The sequence below is a fragment of the Phascolarctos cinereus genome, unplaced genomic scaffold (assembly GCF_003287225.1).
Source record: "Phascolarctos cinereus isolate Bilbo 61053 unplaced genomic scaffold, phaCin_HiC Scaffold_4;HRSCAF=312, whole genome shotgun sequence".
NCBI lineage: Eukaryota > Metazoa > Chordata > Mammalia > Diprotodontia > Phascolarctidae > Phascolarctos > Phascolarctos cinereus.
The window spans coordinates 330,494,599-330,516,435 of record NW_027555847.1 but is presented as its reverse complement, the minus strand read 5'-3'; the positions used below and the strand labels follow the sequence as shown (position 1 = coordinate 330,516,435).

At 35.5% G+C, this 21,837-nt stretch overlaps 1 protein-coding gene across 1 annotated transcript in view; it reads left to right on the top strand.

Moving 5' to 3' along the window:
* Window positions 1-21,837, top strand: part of IPO11 (importin 11) — a 228,607-nt gene that overhangs the window by 154,053 nt on the left and 52,717 nt on the right. The gene's annotated exons all lie outside the window — the stretch shown is intronic.

The following is a 21,837-nucleotide window of genomic DNA, read 5'->3' as shown; positions in this document are numbered from 1 at the left end:
TTTTGATTCCTAAGCCCTTTCAGTTAATACGTATCTTTTTTTTGTATGTCAGTTTAGGTTATCAGATTATTTTGAGCATCATTGATAAGTTTTAAATTTCAGCATTCACAACCACAGAATATATTGACCAGGAGGATGGCATGTATTTGCCTTTTTTTTAATTCTGTTTTTTGATTTTTTGAAGTGTGACAGTTTTCTTACTGCTTAGGGTATTTTATATTATAGAAATGGAATAAAAAGAATCATGTTATGACAGATTTGGTCTTTCTGCTGTAAGGTACTTTGCAAAGCTTTCTTAATTTAATGCAGTGAGAAAAACCTATTACTTTCAGGCTTCTTATATTCTGATATTTGTGTTAAAATTGGAAACATTTCTTGATTGTGTTAAAAATGAACAAGAAGTGCTTCTGTTTACAAAATATTAATTTCCTAACTACAGGTTCACATATTCAAGATCAAAACACTCAATATGAAAATTACTTTGCTTTTTATTTCTTTTACAAATGAATTATCAGAGCTATAGCATTCATATACATATTTATGTTTTCTGTAAATAAAGTATATCTTGTACTCTTGTGGGGAAATGACTTGGAGATTATTAAGACTTTTATAAATGTAAATATTTATTTTGTTGGGGCACTTGACTTTGATTATAGCAATATAATCTTTACAACTGCCCGTGGATGGCAAAATTGAATGCAATGCCAGTACAGGACCTGGATTACTATTAACCAGAATGCCCATCCTTCTATTTAGTTTAGATCAGAGATCTGTTAGCCCATCCGTGTCTCTAACAATTGAAATAAAACTTAGTTTATATAGATTAGTTTTTAAATGAACAGGCAGACCATAAATATCTCTTACTTTGCTTGATAACTTTTTACCACAACAAAAATATAGATAGGGATCTATGAATTTAGTTAAAAAAGATACATGTGCATATATAGGATGGTCACCGTGTGATGATTTTGTATTCTTAGTGATTTGCCCAATTTCCAGTTTTTGTTATAAAACCTTTTATCTCTCATCACTTCCCTAGAACATCCTTCCATTCCACTATCCCATACTATTACGTTTGTTCTCCTATTCAGTCTGATTTCTTATGGAAATATGCATAAGGCTTTTGTGTCCCTCCCCACCCCACATTTTTTAAAACATAATGACAATTACAGGAAAATGTATTTCAGACTTTCCTATCAATACATAAACACACAAAGGAAGTATAAAGAAATTTATCATTATTACTGAAATGGCACTTTAGATAATCTCTTTCCAAGGGAGTTTATAACTAAAGATGTTAATAGAGGCAGCATTAGCTAAGTAGTTCAGTTCATTCATTGAAAAGAATTAAGTGCCTACCATATATATACTATATATCAGTCACTATGTTAAGCACAGGTGATACAAACACAGTATTGTGGCAATTTCTATTTTCATAGAACTTATAGTCTACTGGGTCAGTTTAACATGTTCATAAATAAATTCTCTCTCTCTCTCTCTACATACACATACACACACACAGAGATATATATACATACACACATCACAAATCTGTTTTATATAGTATACAGATGTTACATGCAATAAATATTGCTGTGGTTGGGGGATGCGATACTACCAACTGAGTGAACAGTTCTTTTGAAGTAGGTGGTATTTGAGCAGAGCCTCGAAGGGAGGTACTCTCGATTCCACAAGATGGAAAGATGGAAAACATTCTAAGCATGGAAGAGCATCTTGTACAAGGGCACAGAGGAAGGAAATCTTGTATGTTCTTTCTTTTTAAGATCCATTGTATGCTTGCCTTTCTATCCACTCATACAACAACTACCTATGTTCAGGTCCCCACTACTTCTTACCAGGACTGTTGTAAGAACCTTCTAAACGCTTTCTCTGTCTCCTCACTCCAGTCCATCCTCCACTCAACATCCAAAATGACTTTCTAAAAGTGTAGATCTGACCTTATCAATCCTCTGCTTAATAAACTCAATTAATTTTCTGTTACTTTCGGGATCAGATTAAGTTCCTTTGTTCAACATTTAATGCTTTTTGTAGCCTGGCTACTTTCTGCTTTTCTGTTTTTTTTTTTAATTCTCTCCACACACTCTAGTCCAGTCATACTGACCTACATGTTATTCTTTATAAGAGACACTCCATCTCCTTTGCATTGTCTTTTCTCCACATCTTGAATGTTCTTCCTCCTAACTTCTAACTCTGAGACTCTCTGACTTTAATACTCAAGTCCAGTATTACCTCCACGAGCCTTTTCCTGGTCTCCACATTTGTTGATGTCATTCCCTCTAAGATTGCCTTCCATCTTTTCTCTCTTTATAATGTGTGTTCTGTTTGTTGTTCTAATGCCAAACATATGCTTACCAAAAAGATTACTTTATGGAGAACTCACACAGGGAAAGCACTTACATGGTGGTCAGAAAAAGCGATAGAAGGACTCTCTCAAGGTCTCTCTTAAGAACTTTGGAATTGATTGTGTAACGTGGCAGACAGTGGCACAGGACCACCCAGCATGGCATTCCCATTACAGAGAAGGTTCTGTGCTCTATGAGCAAAGCAGAATTGAAGCAGCTGAAAAGAAACACAAGATGCGCAAATTTAGAAAATCCACCCCAAGTGTTCACATAGACTATTTGTGCCCGACCTCTGGTAAAGCATTCTTAGCTCTTATTGGTCTGATCTACTACAGTGGGACACACTGTAACTTGACTCATAGTGATGTCATTTTAGTCCTCTTTGAGAATGAAGGGCAACAGCCAATCTGTTTTATGTATGTTATCTCTCCTGACAGAATGTGAACTTGAGGGCAAGGACTGTTTGTTTTTCCTTTTTATTCTGGGTACTTAGCACAGTATCTGAAACTTAATAAATACTTGTTGATTGATTGTATATAAGGTTGCATTGGCTAGAGTGGACCTGAGTATATGAGAGGGAGTAATGTGTGATCAGCCTGGAAAAATTGGCTGCCATCAAATCCTAATGTACTTTAAATACCAGATAAAGGAGTTTATATTTTGTTTGAAAGGCTATGGGGAGCCACCAAAGGTTCTTGAGTGACATGGTTTGATCTACCTTTTATGAGTAACAGTCTTGTGGAGGGTGGGTTGGACAGAATATATACTAAATACAGGCAACCTAATTAGGGGAATATTGCAATAGTCCCAAGTGAAAAGTGGTAACTGCTTGAACTAGGGTGACTGAGAAAGAAGAGTATGAGAAAAGTTTTTGATAAGATTTGATACTTCAGTGGATTTGGGGCATGAATGAGAATAAAGAATTAAGGATGACTTCTAAGTTTTGAACCTGGGTGACTAGAAGAATGGTTAGAAGGACATTGGAAGGAACAGTATCTTTAAGGGGAAGAATAGGTTGTTTTAGACACATGAAGTTTGTGACATTTTCTATTTTCTTGCTATAGTTGAGATCACCTATAGAACATATTTGCAGAAAAATCTATAACAAGAGGGAACTTAGTATACATCTTTCTAATCTTTCTAATTGGAGAAACATTTTTACTAAATTTACTAAATTATGAAATTTAAAGCAGGAAGTGAGATCAGAGGATCCAGAGCTGGAAAAGACTTCAGAGGCCATCTAATTCTACCCTCCTAATTCAACCACCATGCCATCCTGCATTTTGTTTCTTGTCCTGGTACCATTTTCTTTTGGTAGTTGAGAGACGGTGAGACTGGATAAGAAGTTTGTTTTGTTTTGTTGTTTTTACTAGGGAACAAAATCAAGGGGAAGCTTTAGTGCTAAGTGAGCCCAAATCAGAGTTGTGGATAAACTCCTGGAAGGAGCTTTTGATACAAATGTAAATGAGAATGTATAAGAAGATAGTTACCTTCGGAGCATAAATAATTAAATAAGAAAAGAACTAAAAATAATTATAGTTAAGCCAATGGGAAGAAAAATAATTAAATGTATTAAGGTAGTTTATATGCTTTTTAAGTTCTTGTTCTGAAAACTAACTCTTTGTTGTTTATTTACTTTGGTAAATTTAGCTGCTTTTAATGAAAAAAATAAACTTTTGAAGTTTAAAGATTCTGGCAAATGTATATTTATTTGTAGTTCTTGTGCTTCTGTGGCTGTTCAGCCCAGCTTCCTGTTTATGTTGCACAGTACAGCTATGTAGTAGGTGAGGGTATTTCCCCCCATGCTTTCCTGGTTAATATGCTATACCAGTTTTCCATTTAACAGCCATTTCCTGTTCCAAAATTCTGGCTCAAACTTTGAAGTATACTTATTCTTATTACTGGAGGGTAGCCAGTAATGTTGAATACATATTTTGAATAGGAATAAACTGAGGAATTTCATTTTTGGGTTGTTTTTCATTGTTTTTCACCTGTACTTCTAAGTGTAGACATAAGTGCATTGCTGATGCTGTCAATTTTGAAAACTGTCTCTTATTTCTTTTATTTTCCACACAATAAAGGCTAACTGACCCTGTATCATGAACAATTTTCTTTAGTTATTTATGGCATTCAATAAATTTTCAAATTTGTCTCTAGCAAAAATTAATGTATGGGTACACAGGAACATACTATTTATTGAACCTCTGTTAAATAAAATAAATCATTCTTATTTCCATTTAATAGAACTATTCCATTTTTACATTTTTCTTAACCAGGAATTTCTACATCTGCCCAAATAGCATAACTCCTTTACATTATGCTTTTCCAAGAAGATTTGAGTGGTCATGATGATAGTTTTGCTTTTAACAGCAATTTTTAAAAAAGCTTACTGAAAGGATTGCTGAGAGAAGACAGTAGAAAGATAGGTTTTGGGAAATAGGAGAGACATGAAGAAAGGACAGAATAACTTGGGAAGAGAGATATCAGGTAGAAGAAAGGGAATGCTGGAGCTGATTTCATTTCTCTGTAGTACCTCTTTTTAAATGCTTTTCTTCCCATTCAGATTTTCTAGCCCTACAGTACTTCCCATGTTTCCTACCTTTTTGATTGCTTTGAAACAGGAATTTCAAGCAACCACAAAAAACACTAGGAGAATCCTGGTGAATAGGAAATGTTACAGAGTTTAGTTCTAAAACATCAACACAACTAATTTTCTAACCAAAGGTGGTTTTTTTTGTTTTTGTTTACACTTCATTAAAGCAGGCCAACCTTCAGTTCTCTAATCTGTGAAATGGGGATAATAATATCTGTGATATCTGTTTTACATTGTTTCTGTAAGGAAGTCACAATATAAACTTGAGCTGTTAAGTAGCTATGTTGGACCTTCAACAAGTCAAGTCCACATGTGCCAGTCCCTGTGATAAGTGCTAGGAAAACAAATACAAGCAAAAAGAAAGATAGCCACTTCCCTGAAGGAGCTTACATCCTAATGGGGATTAAAGGGAAGCTAAAGAAAGGGAAAAGGAAGGTGTACACATGGGAGCATGAAGAAGTCCAGAGAGTCTGGAGTACAGCCCGGAGAGGAATGAAGGAGCAAACATAGTTGGCCAGGGCATTTTCCTTAAAATGGAGGTTTTGTGAGAAACTGACCAGTCAGAGGATGGGACCTCAAGGGTGGAGTGATCCTCTAAGGTAAGAAGTCCATTCTGCTCCACAGTATAAACTGTGTAAATAGCCCAAGATTAGGAACCAGGTGATCAGCATTCTGGTTCCAGCAGGCCACTTAATGGCAGCATCACTTTGCATAAGACACTGAGCTTCTCTGGGGTTGTTTCCTTATCTATCATCAAGTCCAGAAGATTTCTTGGATTATTGCAATTAACCAAAATTCAGCAACAGACTTGCAGTTCATTCTTTGGCTTGTATTGAAAGTCTCTCCTGTTTAGCAGAGGTTATGTTCTCCTGATACAGCCTTTGACTACAGTGCGGTCATTTTTATACGATGGTGATTGGAGGATCCTCACAGTGAAAAAACTCAATATATTATAGCCAGCCTTTGTTAGATTTGGTGCTTTTCTTGACACAAAACATTTTTAGTGTAATTGGAAAACATTTTAACTGTTTGATACACTGTATATGCACTTAGCATTTATCAAGCTTCTCCTATGCAAAAATGACATTTATGATTAGGTAGGTGTCATAAATGTTATTATCCCTATTTACACATAGTGAAACTAAATTTTAGACAGATTAAGAAACTTGTGAAAACCAGTAAATGGCAGGAACAAGATTTTCCTTACATATTTCTTGACTCCACATCTAGCATTCACAGAGTTCCAGTTTTCAAGGACCTAAATTCTAATTGGGAAGAAAGTCATCTATTGTTGTTATTGTTCAGTTGTTCCAGTTGTGTTTGAGTCTTTGTGACCCTATTTGGGGTTTTCTTGGCAAAGACACTGCAGTGGTTTGTCATTTCCTTCTCCAACCCATTTTAGATGAGGAACTGAGGCATATGGGGGGTAACATTTAAAAGTTCGAGAGACATGGTTTCTGGGTAATTAATCATTTTATTAATAATGCAAGAATATAATTAAAAGGGGTGATCATTAGGCTATCTCTCTTGGACCAAAGACCACTCATGGCAGTGGGCTTACAGTCTATATGGCTTTGGAAGAGTGGATGTTTCTGAGGATGGCACTCAACTCTGATTGTTTAACAATTACTAAAGGAATAAATATTATAATGAGAGGCAGACTTATTTTTTAAAAACTTCTTAATTATTTTTATCTCAAAAATGACACTTAATGCTCAAATAAAAAGCAGGTATTCAGCAATATTGTTTGTTCATTACAGATTTTTAAAGGTACCAGTCCTCCCCAAGGAAGTCATGGCAATTTCTCAACATCATTCTTAAAACACAAACAAAAAAAATCTCTTGGGAAATAATTTGGTCACAAATATTACCCATATTTTATAAATATAGAGATTTAGCATAGGCAAATTATATTAACTCAAGTCATACAGCTGTATGGAAGATTATCCACTACCAGAATAGACTTTCTTAATAAAAGCTTTAAAAAAAAAAGAAAAGAAAAATTCAAATCTAGCCTCAGACACTTGATACTTCCTAGCTGTGTGACTCTGGGCAAGTCACTTAACCTCAATTTCCTCACCTGTTTTAATGATGGACCAGGAGCTGTTACTTTGGTCATGTCATTTACTTCCAAGCCTTGGGGATTCTAGACAAAGGATCTATATCTCTCACCCAAGCCTGAGTGGAACACAGTTGACCTGAGTTTCCACCTTAGATTAAATTCGTTGTAAGATTGGCTGGGGCAGCAATACCTAGATTGAGGAGAATGTTAAATCCTGTCTACTGTCATCAGTCCTGTCCTTCAAAGGCTGAGTCTTGAAATAAGGACTTCTCAGGAGTCAAGTGACTTGTCCAGGGTCACACAACTAGTAAGTGTCTGAGACCAGATTTGAACTCAGGAATACGAGTCTTTCTTACTGCAGGTTGGTACTCTGACCACTGTGCCACTTAGCTGCCTAATATGACCTGTATATAACTCTAACAGAAGTTAGAAATTTATTAAATGCAAAAGAAAGAGGTTTAGCAGATTGATATGAAAGGTTTGAGGAGAAATAGAATCATTTCAACTGGAATAATCAGGGTAAGATTTCATGAAGGAAATGGTACCTGAGCTATACCTAGAAAGATAGAAAAGATTTCTCCAGGAAAAGTTATAGAGTAAGACTGTTGTAGGCAGGTGGGGCACCACATATAAATGCACAAAAGGCCAAAGAAGACCACATGAGTTCAGGTGCTGCTGTGTGGTAGTTCAGTTTTTGTAGAATATGGAGTGCTTGAAGGAAGGAGAGAAGGTTAAAAGGAGGAAAAGAACGCAGGAGGGAAGAAAGGAAGGTAGTATGGAGGAAGGGAAGGAGGAAAAGGAGGAGGAGGGAAGGCCAGAATAAAGGAAAGTGGGAAAGAAGGAAAAAAAGGAAGGAAGAAAGGAAGGAAATGAGCATTTATGAAGTGCCTACTATGTGTCAGGCATTATGCTAAGTGCTTTACAAATACCATGTCATTTGATAAGGAATAATGATACATAAAACTGGAAAGTTAGGATGGAGCCGAGTTGTTGAGGACATTGAATACTAGGCAAAGAAGTTTGTTTTTCCTTTAGTAGACATGCGAGGAACTACTACTGAAGATTTTTTTGAAGGATGGTGAAATGATCTTATTTAAGCATTAGGAAGCTACTTTGGAATTATTGGGAAGGATTAATTGAATCATAGATTGATTTTGAAGGGAATCCTAGAGACCATCTAGTCTCATTTTAGAAATGAAGAAACAGGCACAGGGAAGTTACAGGACTTGTATAAGGTTGTCCAGGTAGAAAGAGAGAGAGCCAGGATTTGAGTCTACTTCCTCCGATTTCATATTCAGTGAGTATCCTTTCCCCTATCTCATACTTCTTTTAGAGAAGGGAAGAAACTAGAGATAGGAAAGACCAGTGGGAATCTAGTTAAGAGTAGTGGGACCAAAATTAGGGCAATGGCAGTGAGAGAGGGAAAAAAAGATTTGTCATGAGGTTGTCTTCTTGTAGGATAGAATAAGCAGTGGTTGGTGAAGGACCAGGAGGAGGTAAGCGTAGGGTATTTATTCTTCACAGGAGTTGTAATGTTCAGGGAAGTAAGATTAGGACCATTAACTACACAGGGATAGCCTCAATAGTTAGAATATTAACTAAAACAATAATTACACCTTCTCTGACTCTTCTACCCCTTCAACATTTAAACATTTATCCCTCCCTTTCCATGCCTGCTTTAGCCACTGTAGTTCAGGCCCCCATTACAACTTAACTACTGGAATAGTCTCCTAAATGTCTCTCTGCTTCTAGCTTATCCACTATCCATCATATTTAGAGTCATATTGAACACCATTTCCAAATTTTTTTCTATGAGGAAATTGATGAACAAGTAGGAAATGGTTCATGACATAGCTTTTAAGATTTTGTCAGTTTTCATATAATTTTGAGGTTTTTTAATGTGTTCAAATAGAGTCATATATTATGATTTTGGTAAACGATCAAATCACTAGGTAATTTCTTCATCATTGTAGATTTAGAATGCTAATGGATAAGAAAAATAGTTTTAGTTGCAAGTGTGGTGAATGACATGCATACTCATTTTGAAGTAATGGGAAGACTGTATGATCATGTGGAAAACTTGATGAACTTTAAGGCACAAGTTCATATATCAGCTTATTGTTATCATTGTGTTTTTTTTTATATAAAATTATATACTATCACACCTGCTTATTATCTTTGAAGTTTGGGGCAAATAACCTCTTTGGGTCTCAGTTTGTTCAACTGCAAAATGAAGATGTTGGGCTAAATATTAGCCTTTATAGTTTCTTCCAACTTTATATCTATGACACTTGGATAATATACGGCGTACATTTTGTAAGCTTACTTTGATACTTTGATGGATCCATGGAATTTCATTACTATAGGTACTTCTTGCAGCAGTACAAAATATAGACAACTTGTATATGATTTCCCATCCTATATAATTCTTTTCACTTCCAGTGCTTTGGAGACTGTCTAATGGTTCTTTCATATTTCTGCTGTGCCAGTGTAACTCCAGTTAACACTATTGTTTCACTTTCTTAGTATGTGATCAGTATATGCCACACGCCTTTTTCTGGTTATATCTGTGGTTGATAATATCTTTTGTGCCACTTCTTGAACACAGATCTTGGTAGTGATATTCTGCAGTTTACTCATATCAGCAATGTATCTTTCCATTGCCCTTTGTGTTATTTGTAATTTGACTTTTTTAATATGACAACTTTTCATGATTTATAGCCATATGAACAGTATAGAATAGCCTTTTGTTAAGGAGATGGACTTTTATGGCAGTGGGCAGTTTGGGCCTATTGAGAAAAAATTCTTGAGAGCCAAGACTATTTAATTTGTGTGTTCATATGCCCAAACTAATTACTGCTAGATCATAGTCTTCTTGGTTGGTTGGTTGATTGGTGATACTGCATGTTTTCTCAAATACAGTTTCCTTTTCTGGAGCTAGTGCTTATTTATCTGCAGCCCTGAGGTGCTGACAGATAAGAGGCTGAGACCTAAATTTAGGAAAACTAGAGTTCGAATTTCACTTTATAAACTTGGCTGTGTAACCCTAGGCAAATCACTTAACCTCTGCCTCAGTTTCCTTATCCGTAAAATAAGGATAATAATAGAACCTACTTCCCAGGATTATTGAGAGGAAAAAATAAGATGCTGATAAGGCATTTTGCAAACTTTAGGGATACTAGCTGTTATCTGATCTCTTGATAGGTATTACTTACCCAGGGCAGTAATATAGCTATTACGCATTACTAACTCATTAGGAATGGATTGCCTCTGTATTCATGGACATGCACACATGCAGACACAGGTAGATGGACAGATTTGACAAACTGCACATTCAGCTGCCTGTCCTAGTCTAGGCAATATTGATTCTTCAGCCACGTTGAAAAGACAGTCTGTATTACATTCCCATGGGCTTAGTAGAGCAAGAACTGCACAATTCAGTGTTACCTTTAGAGAGGAAGCCTTGGACAGACCTTGGCCTCATTGTTTCCTATTTTTTCCAGCTTTCTCATTTGCAGTGTTAACTTCCCTCACCACTGTACCTTCATACACACCTGCCTTGATGGTTTCAGTGCAGTTGATTAAGTGAGACTAAAGGAGAATCCTGCTTCAAGACAGTATTTTTTTTCTTTATTGCTCATTTTCTGTTAGAAGGTAATGCTAGTACTGGTACAATTTCATTTAGAAAATGCTATTAAGCATTGTTTTTTTCATTATTTATTGAGCTTTTATATCATACCTGTTACTTAGATCAAAAGGATTTAAGGCAGCTTATAAGATTAAATATGCAAAATAGGGGATAAGTGTAGAACATATATCATCTTGTTGTAAGCAGGAGTAATTGATAACCCAGGCACTTGAGATAAGTTAATTACTGTAGTTGGGAGCTAAATTTGACCCCTAAAATTTGGGACAGTTAAGTAAAAAAGTAAAGGATTCATTTTCTGACAAAAGAAAGCCTATATAAATCATGTGTATAGAGAGAACATATGGCATATGCACTCTTCTATATTTTTTTTAAGTAGGTAGCAAAGTCGATAGTATCTTGATCTGGAATTTTAGAAAATACCTGAAAACACATTGTCTTACAGATAGTAGATGTTTAGTAAATATTTGTTTAATTGTTGAGTCATTGGTAAATTCTTGATTGTTCTGTTTACAGAGACTGATAATGTAACATTAAATCTTAATTCAGTGAAAACATTTCTATGGGAGGGCCAAATAAGACCATTGAATCAGAGTTGGAAAGCAACTCAAGACAAGTGACCATGTACATTGCTTTCTCATTGTAACTTCATATAGCGATAGAACTTGGTCTAGAAGAATAAATTGTTTTATGGATTCATTATGCTGTATCTCTAAAATATTTTAAGTAATATCAGATATTTTAAATTAGCTTTTGAAAAATGTTGGAAGAGGTATATAGATATTCTGTTTTGTTGGTTAAAGTTATTAAGGGCTCTCACAGCTGTCATTCTATAAAAGGCCAATTCATGTAGCAAAGTTATAAGCAGTAGGGGATGCCTATTGGTAGAGAAAATGTTTCCAAAAAGAACTTCATCTCTTCTCAAATACTTGGGAGTTTTTTTTAATTAAATATTTGTATGTTTGTTAAGAAGCAAAGTATTGCATCCCTGTAGCTTGTATGAAGAGAGTTTATATTAAAAAAAAGATTTTAGGGCTTCTTTTAGCGACTAGTTACTTATAAAATAATGCCCCTTTTTGATATAGAGCAGTGACTTGGAATCATAAGACCTTAAAAGCTATGTCAAATAATTTCTCTCATCTTCAGTTTCTTCATCTGTACTATTAGAATGACTATAAGAATACTGTGGTATACCTGGAACCTGGGCCAACTTTAATCTGATGTGCCAGACCTCTCTATTTCTGGCACTGTGACCTTATAATGGCATGTCATTTGTTTACCTCACAGGGTTGTTCAGAGGAGACCTTTGTCATGCTTATATGCTGTGCAAATGTTGTGACTGTTCTCATGATTGTATTGCTCTAACATACTCTCTTAATTTAAGAACAGTACCCTTTTGAGCTGCTGGGGATAATAATAGCATCTACTTCACAGGGTTATTATAAGGATCAAATGAAATAATAAATGTAAAGTGCTTTGCAAACCTCTAAAACATAAATGTCTGCCAGTATTATTATTCTTTCTAATAAATCAGTTGTAATATTAATAGCATAAATTTATTTTATTTATATACTTTCACACACAAATAAAATTCTCTTATTTGATCCTCACTTCAACCTTATCAGTAAATGTTGCAAATATTGTTATTCCCTATTTTACAGATGAGGAAAGTAAGGTTTGCAGTGGTTGGGACTTGCCCAAAGTTTTACAGTTATTAAATAGTAGGGCCAGGACTTTAATTCTTGTCTAAATACTCTGTCCAGTCAATGTCACTAAACGAAGTTACCTCTGAATTGCAGAATATACCACCAAATAGCTTGGATGAATTGACTCACTGGATGAGATTATTCAAAATAAAATATTAAAGCTCAGAGTGCTTGGTTTGTTCATGATAATACAGTTAGTGTCAGTGGTGGGGATTTGACTCCATATTTTCCTGATTCTAATTTTTGTGGTCTTATACTTTACTATATCATATTATCTTTCTAGTGAGGGGGAGTTGTGGCACAGTGGATAGAGTAGTATACTTGGAGTCAGAAGACTTGGGTTTACATCCTCTCCCAGACTCTGGCTGTGTGATCCTGAACAGATCATTTAACCTGTTTCCTAATCTGCTAAAATGGAGACAATAATACTAAGAGTAATTAGCTCATAGGATGAGAATAAATAAGGTAATATGTATAAAATTTTCTGCATACTTGAAACTGATGTATACACGTGAGCTAATCCCTCTGAAAAAAGCTATGTGGGTAGTGATATCCCAGAGTATGTTCATTGTTGTTCTTGTCCACTGAGTGTAAAGCCTGTTATTGGGTTTTGTTTTCATGCAGGGTTTTTGAGGAGATGCAATTTTTTTTTTTAATGAAAGTATCATAAAGCATTTGGGGGCAGTTAAGTAAAAAGTAAAGGATTCATTTTCTGACAAAAGAAAGCCTATATAAATTATATATACAGAGAGAACGTAATAGCATATGCATTCTCCTATATGAATAGATATACCACCTATATTTTTTTTAAGTAGGTAGCAAAGTCAATAGTATCTTGATCTGGAATTTTGGAAAAGACCTGAAAACACATTGTTTTCTAAACAATGGATTTAGATTAGATGGATTAGGATTAGGTGGCTAATCCTGTTTTCCTAATCAAGGGGTAACCAACTTTCAGACTGTCTACTTTCCTGAAGTATTTAGTTAATAGTAATGCCTCTTCCAAAAAGACTGATCTTAGGAAGGTAGTCAGAGAATTGAAGAGACAATCCACTTATTCTGTAGTCTCACTGTTTCACTTGTGGATAAGATCAGACTTGGGATCAGTGATTTTGAAAATCAAGGGGAAATGATTACTTTTAGCATGCTCTAGGGTGATGATAATTGTAAGATCAGCTAATAACTAAGTAGTTCGTAATAAGTTTGACCAGATGTTTTCCTCTTTGGTTCAAGCAGTTATTCCTGGAGACAGAGAGAAAGAGAGAAAGAATGCATAGGGAAACAGTCTTCTGAATCCAGATTTCCTATAGATGAAGCCTTGGGAGGAACCTTCCCAGTCCTGGTGTTCAAGACTCCCAAAATTATTATGCGAGTTGATGGATACTTATTAAAATATAACTTTCAGAAGATTATCAAATGGGTTCCAGACATCTGAAAAATCGGTGTGTAAATTAGTAGGTAATATATATATAAATATACATATATACATTAAGGCATATGTAGGAAGTTAGTCTTATGTGGAATCTGAATCAGAATGGGAAGAAATATACTCTTATGACCAGTAAGCTCAGAGGCTTTCCTCCTAATGCTAAGTGAAATCAGAGTGTGTAGTCCTTTCTTCCTTCTACCAGTTTCACTTTCCTTGCACATGAGTGAATTGTAACCTCCTTGTTTTATTAATTTTTGTGTTTCCCTTAGTATTTATCATAATATATTGCACATAGAGGTGCTCAATGACTTTTGAATGAATAAATACCATGTCTTTTCTTAGCCAAAGTTTGTTAAAGCCAGACGGAAGAGTTATAACATCAAGATTTTTGCATTTCTTTCCCATCTTGCCATTTTCAGTACTAGGGTATTTAGTCATTGAGCAATGCTATCAGAAATCCTCTACTCACTACAGAAGATAAATCTTCTTGTCATTTTTGACTTGGCATTTTGAAATTCTATCATTGCCTTATTACTTCCATTATAATGATGTGTCAGTTATAGTTCATCTGAACTAAAATGTAGCAGAGAAATTAGGTATACTATAAAATTGCCTATAATCTATGCTTTGGGACAGGACAATTAAATTAATTTTGACTCATCGTGTGAGTCAAAGTTATCAATTAAGTAATGTGAAGGGAGATTAATAGAGGGACAGAATAAATAATTCAATTCATTAATCACACATTTATTAAGTTATTACTCTGTGCAGTACCTCAGAATATAAAAATATTGCTGAAACAAACCCCTAACCTAGATGATGAGGTGTATGGTAAAGGGAGAAAGGGACAGAGGAATAGATTGATTGGGAAGTTTGTATTTTGAGATCTAGATCTTAGGCATGGGTCTGTTTGTTTTGAAATATCTCTATTCAAACATACAACTCATATTGTGTGTTATTTTTAATAAATTTTAGTTATCTTTTGTTTTTAATACAGCCAATATTTCCCAATTTGTCTTGCCACGTTCTCACAGAGAACTAAATCTGTGTTTTAAGAGGGGTTCCCAACTTTTGTTGGTTCTCATATCCCTTGGCTTTCAGAAAACCCATATCTCCTATTTAAAGTGAAAGGAAATAAATTCTAGAGTTTACCATACATGTGCACATAAGAAATAATAAAATGGATTTATTTTAGTAGGATGATATATTTGTTAGCCAGAGATTACCTATACCTCTTGACAAGCTTCTTATATCATTTAGGGTACATATGCCTCAGATTGTGAACTCCTGACTTATAACAAAAAAGAAAAAAAGGGGAAAACAGCTCAACAAAGCTAACCAGCACATTAAAAAAGTCTGACAGTGTTAAATACATGTAGTCTCCCCACTTCTGCCAAGAAGTGGAAGGGGAGGTATCTTTTGTATCTCTTCTTTGAAACTGACCTGGATCATTATAATTTCATAGTGTTTTACCATTTTATTTTTGTTGTTTTTTCTGTTTGCATTGTTGTTGTCATTGTGTATGTTATTTTTCTAGTTCTTACCTGGTTCTAGTTCTTTTTTAGTTCTGCTTCCCTCACTTTGCCTAATTTCATGTGTCTTCCCATGGTCATCTGCATTCTTCATATTCACTGTTCCTTACTGCAGTGGTGTCCAAACTCAAATAGAAATGAATCCCTGGAGGTCACATATGTGGACTTAGAAAACCAAAAATTAACATTATGAATGTTGTATTGTATTTTTATTTATTTTGTTAAACATTTTCCAATTACATTTAAGTCTGGTTCAGTCTGCCACTTTGGAATATTGTGGGCTGAGAGTTTGACACCTCTGTCTTAGAGAGTTGATCTTCCATTTCTTTCTTGGACTGCAGCTTGTTCATCCATTTCCCAGTTGATAGGGACTTTATTTTGTATCTGTTTCTTTGCTATATATTGCTACATATGTAGCAGCATTTAAAGCAACACAGAAAATGCAGTTTTAAGAATTTTATTAAATATGTAACCTTTATTTCTCTTTGATCTTCTGTAATGTATACCTACTAGTGGCATCTCTGGGTTACGGGATATAAACGTTTTAGTTGCTTTCCTCCCTTGCTTCCAGTTTCCTTTCTGGGATTGGACCAACTCACAGCTCCACTAACGGGATATTTGTATATCTGTTTTTCCACAACCCCTAATTATTCCCACTGATTAATCATCTTTGCCAAATTTATTTGGTTTCAGATGAAACTCCAAAAGCAGTTTTGATTTGAATTTCTCTTGCTATTTATGATTTGGAGCAATCTTTAATATGATTGTTAATGGTTTGCGGTTCTTTCGAGAACTGTTTATTCATACTGTTGAAGGGGAATGGCTTTTGGTCTTATATTTCTGTTAAGTTGCCATGGCTAGCAGACCATAACATAAAGTTTTTTTTTCTCAGTTGATTACTTCCATTCATATAGTTGCCAGATTATATTGCATACAAAACCTTTTCAGTCTTGTATAATCAAGATTATCTGTTTTATCTTTATTATTGTCTCTATCTGTTGTTTGGTTAAGAATTTACCCCCCCTACATCAGCCATACTCATCAATGTTGTTTTGGACTATCAAATAACTAGACAGTGTAAGGTTGGAATATTGCTATAGTGTAGAAAATGACAAGTTGGTGGACTTAGAAAAATATGGAAAGACTTGGACATATGAAAAAAGAGGTTATCCACCTTCAGAGAAACAGAGGACAAATAAGTATAGTATGGTCTTACATCGATGCATATGAATGTATATGTCTGTAATGTTCCATAATATTTTTCATCAGGGAAATCAGTATCTTATATGTGCTTGATAAGCGTCATATAACCATTTTGAAACAAGAGTCCACAGAATAACCTTTAATCTTTTGGGTATTTTAAAATAGCTAGCATGTTGTCTTCTTCCTGAAGTCTTCTTTTTTTTGGGGTGGAGGAGCTAGCCAGTGGGCTTAAGTGACTTGCTCAGGGTCACCCAGCTGGTAAGTGTTATGTCTCTGAGGCCAGATTTGAACTCAGGTCCTCCTGAATCCAGGACTGGTACTCTATCCACTGTGCCACCTAGTTGCCCCTGAAGTCTTCTCTTTTGTAGGGTTAACAACCTTAGTTGTTAACTTATAACTGTTGCTTAAGTGGCAGGTTCCAGACTTTTCACAGTTCTCGGGAGAACACTCCTGTTTGTCAGGACCTCAGTTCCAAGCCTGCATTTCTGTCTGCCTACAGGCTATTTCTGTCTGGATGGCCTCTTGACATGTCAAATTTAGTTAAATTAAAATTTTTTCCCCCAATCAACCTTTTTGGGGGGGATAAAGGTTTTCAGTCTGAAGTGATTCTAGCTAACTATATACATTTCTCCACTTTGTCCAAAAAAATGACTGCTTGAAGTCTGTCCTTTCACATTCAGCTTATAATCACTTGACACTACGAAGTACAAGGAGATTATTTTTTAAAATCGACTTTATGTGATAGTATATGAAAGATTTTTTTGGTATTGTAGATCTCCTAAAATTGCTGCAGAATGTATCCAACTTGCTTAAGGATTTTTTTATATGTTTTATGTTTTCTTATCAGTGGCTTCATTAAAGTATAAAGAATTCAGTAATGGAATCTTTGGTTCAAAGAGTATAGATATTTTTATCACTTTATTTACATAATTCCAATTTGCTCTCTAAAATGATTATACCATTTCATAGCTTCACCAACAGTGTATTAGTGTGACTATCCACTCCCCCTCCAATAGTAATAGTTGTCATTTTTAAACTTTTTTTAAAAATTAATTTATTTTGAATTATCAACAACCATTTCCATAAGCTTCAGAGCTTCAGATTTTTCTCCCTCCCCAAGATGGCGTGCAATCTGATATAGGCTACACGTATACGTTTCTATTAGACATATTTTCACATTAGTGATGTTATAAGTAAGAATTAGAGCCAATAGGAGGAACTACCAGAAAGAGGAAACAAAACACAACAGAAGAAAAAAAAGAGCAAATAGTATACTTCGATCTGCATTCAAACTCCATAGTTCTTTCTTTGGATGTGGATAGCATTTTCCATCGTGAGGCATTTGGAGATGTCTTAGATCCTTGTATGGCTGAGAAGGGTTAAGTCTATCAATATTAGTTACTGCGTACAACGTTCTTCTGGTTCTGCTCACTTCGCTCAGCATTAGACCATACACATCTTTCCAGGATTTTCTGAAGTCAGCCTGTTCATCATTTCTTATAGCACAATAGTATTCCATTACCTTCATATACCACGACTTGATCAGCCATTCCCCAGTTGATGGGCATACTCTCAATTTCCAATTCTTGGCCACCACAGAAAGAGCTGCTACAAATATTTTTGTACATGTGGGTCCTTTTCCCATTTGTATGATCTCTTGGGGATATAGCCCTAGAAGTGCTATTTCTGGATCAAAGGGTATGCACATTTTTATAGTCCTTTGGGCATAGTTCCAAATTGCTCTCCAAAATGGTTGGATCATTTCACAGCTCTACCAGCAACGCATCAGTGTTCCAATTTTCACATCTTCTCCAACATTTATCATTTTCCTGTTTTGTCATGTTGGCCAATCTGATAGGTGTGATGTGGTACTTCAGAGTTGTTTTGATTTGCATTTCTCTAATCAATAGTGATTTAGAGCATTTTTTCATATGACTATAGATGGCTTTAATTTTTAAAAATTTATTTATTTTTAGTTTTCAGCATTCACTTCTGCAAGATTTTAAGTTCCAGGTTTTCTCCCCATCTCATCCTTACCCCCACCCCAAGATGCCATGCATTCTGTATACCCCTTTCCCTAATCTGCCCTCCATTCTATCTTTCCCCCCTCCTCCCATTCTTATTTTCTTCCCCTTCAATTTTCCTGTAGGGCAGGATAGATTTCTCTACCCCATTTCCTGTATTTCTTATTTCCCAGTTGCATGTGAAAACAATTTTTTTTAACATGTGTTTTTAATACTTTGGATTCCAAATTTTCTCCCTTCCTCCCTCCCCATCTACCCTCATTGAAAAGGCAAGCAATTCAATTCAGGTTATACATGTGTAGTCATGCAAAACACTTTCATAGTAGTTGTGTTGTGAAAAACTAAATATATTTCCCTTCATCCTATCCTGCCCCACATTTATTCTATTCTCTTTTTTGACCCTGTCCCTCCTCAGAACTGTTTGCTTTTGATTACCCCCTCCCCAAACTGCCCTCCCTTCTATCATCTCCCTGTTCTCTTGTCCCTTCACATCCCCCCCCCCATTTTCCTGTAGGGTAAATAATTGTCATTTTTTTGACATTTTTGCCAATTTGCAAAGTATGAAGTGAAACCTCAGGGTTGTCTTGATTTGCTTATCTCTTACTATTAAGTGATATGGATGTGATAAGTGATGTGGTTGTGAACACTTTTTAGTTCTTTTGAGAACTGTTTGTTCATATTCTTTGATCGTTTTTCTGTTGAGGAGTGGCTATTTTTCATATGTATATATTTCTTGTCCATATATCTTGGATACCAAACCCTTATCAGAGAAATTTGATACAAAGATTTTTTCCCAGTTGGCTACTTCTCTTCTTATTCTAGATGCATTAATGTTGTCTGTGCAGAAGCTTTTAGGTTTCAGGTTCGGTCTTCTGCTGTGTTTATGTAATACTTATAAACACATAATACTGTGTTTACGTTCCTTCAGTTACTTTAATATTTTTTAAGATGGCCCTATTCCCATCAACTCCCTTGCCTTCACCTTTTATCCCTTCTTCTTCTTTGATATTCTTCCTTCTTCTCCTCCCCTTTAGCTAATCTTGTTCCTAGGATAGGAGCTCTCTCACTCTCTTCATTATCACTCTTCTCTGTTTACTCTGGATCAGAGGTTACCAAACTTCTTTGACCTCCCTCCTTCTTCTAAAAAAATTTACTCAGTGCCCTCCTGGAAATCTCCTTTTTTTTTTAACCCTTTGTAACAGTTTTAAAAAACATTTGTGTAATTTCAAAAATATAAAATATATTTTTAAAAAAATGATACATCTTAAATTTAATAATTTATTGTAATTTTATGGTTTTTTTCCTGCATTGAAATTTTGATGATGCAATATTATATCATGTAACCGTGTAGTACTGTATTGTAAACAAGTCATTATGCATACATATTCCTGCCAGTGCATGCTGGACTTCCCAACAATGTGTGATGTGCTCACCTGCCAAGCCCTGTTGGTGGACTTGACCACTGATCAGTCATAATTTGCATCTTGTGTGTTTATTTTGAAAATAATGTAATCATTACAACTTCAACTCTGTTACACAACATATAAAATATCTCTGAATAGTTTTTCAAAATTTTCTTATTTTCCTTCCTTATGCTTCTACTACCCCCTTATTTTTTTTCAATGCTTCCAAATTGCACCCAAGGTTATTACTGCCACCCTGGATTGTTCCAGTGCTCCCAAGGGGGCGGTATCACCCACTTTGGGAACCTGTGCTTAGACCTTCATTTGCCATTTCTTGACTTGTATTATCTGATTAGTCTCTTTTCTCTGTATTCTGCATTCATTCATGGGTGGCCCTGAAGAGGACAGAGTGGATTTTGATGTAAGCCTATTGTGTCCTTGGGTCTGCTACTGCAGCTTCGCTGCCGGTAGTATGTGAGGTGGTGGAAGGGTGCCAAATGAGTTTAGGGTAAATAAGCATCAGTTCCTGGATTTTGGTTTTTGATTTTTACATTCTCTTGGATTCTTGGTGTCCTAGATCATGGAGATAGCTAAAGGCATTTATCTTTGGTGCCTAATTGCTCTTTTGGAGAGATTTGAGAGGTTGTGGGGTTCAAAGAAAATGTCTAGTTTGCCCTCTTGTTGCTCACGTGCTGGTATATATTCTTATGTGGGGCACAAAAAGGGATCACAACCAAAATTAACCCTGACACTACTTCATGACTTTCTTGAATAAGTCTGGAAAAATTATAGTCAGAATCATCTCAGAGTTAATCTTCCTTTCCTAGCACCCTCAGTGTTGAGCAAGTACCTATTGATTGATCCAAATAAGTGTTCTTAATATCTAAGGAAAACAGCATTATATCAATTTCATTCTTTCCTATGTCATAAATCTTTTCTAAAAGTCTAATGTACTATAGTATATTATCATTTGAAATGATACATGAATTGAAGGTATTCTTGGGTTTTTATATATATATACACACACACACACACACACACACACACACACACACGTGTGTGTGTGTGTGTGTCTGTAGTTAACAGGCAGATTTTCACACATTAAAAATATTTTCCAGCAGACCATATGCTTATAAACACAAAATTTACTGAAAGGTTTAGATAATACAGGCTCCCATTGTTTTCATTGTTGCTGTAAAGCAACATGCTGCCTTGGAGGCTTTCCTCTGACAAAGTGTCTTGCATTCATATGTCAAAATCATACAAGATTCCCTGAAAGATGTCACAACAGAGATACCTCTCAAATTATTAAGATCAAATCAGGCACAAAACAGGAAGCTATATGCTAGCTTAAGATGTTTGACATCCTCATGGAGAATGTCCTACATAGACTCCAACTGGAAGAGCGATTCCGTATAGATGCTGAGACCCTACTGATGCTTCTATTTTTTTGATGACATTCTGTTCCTTGGATAAAGCTCTGGAGTATTTCAGAGCTACCTAAATGAAACCAAATGGATGAAAAATGCTTTTGTCCAGATTATGGTATGTAGTTAGTCCATTGTTATTGTTTGGTCATTTTCAGTCATGTCCCACGCTTTGTGACTGACCCCCTTTTAGTGTTTTCTTGGCAAAGATACTGGTGTCGTTTGCCATTTGTTTCACCAGCTCATTTGAGAAAACTGAGGCAAACAGGCTTAAGTGATTTACCCAGGGTCACACAGATAGTATCTGAGGCTGGATTTCAACTCTGGTCTTCCTGGCTCTGGGGCCTGGCACTCTATCTACTGTACCACCTAGCGGCCAGATAGTCCATCAGTCCATATATATTAAAGTCATTAAACAAATAGTGAGTTGGACCCAGAATAGAATCAGT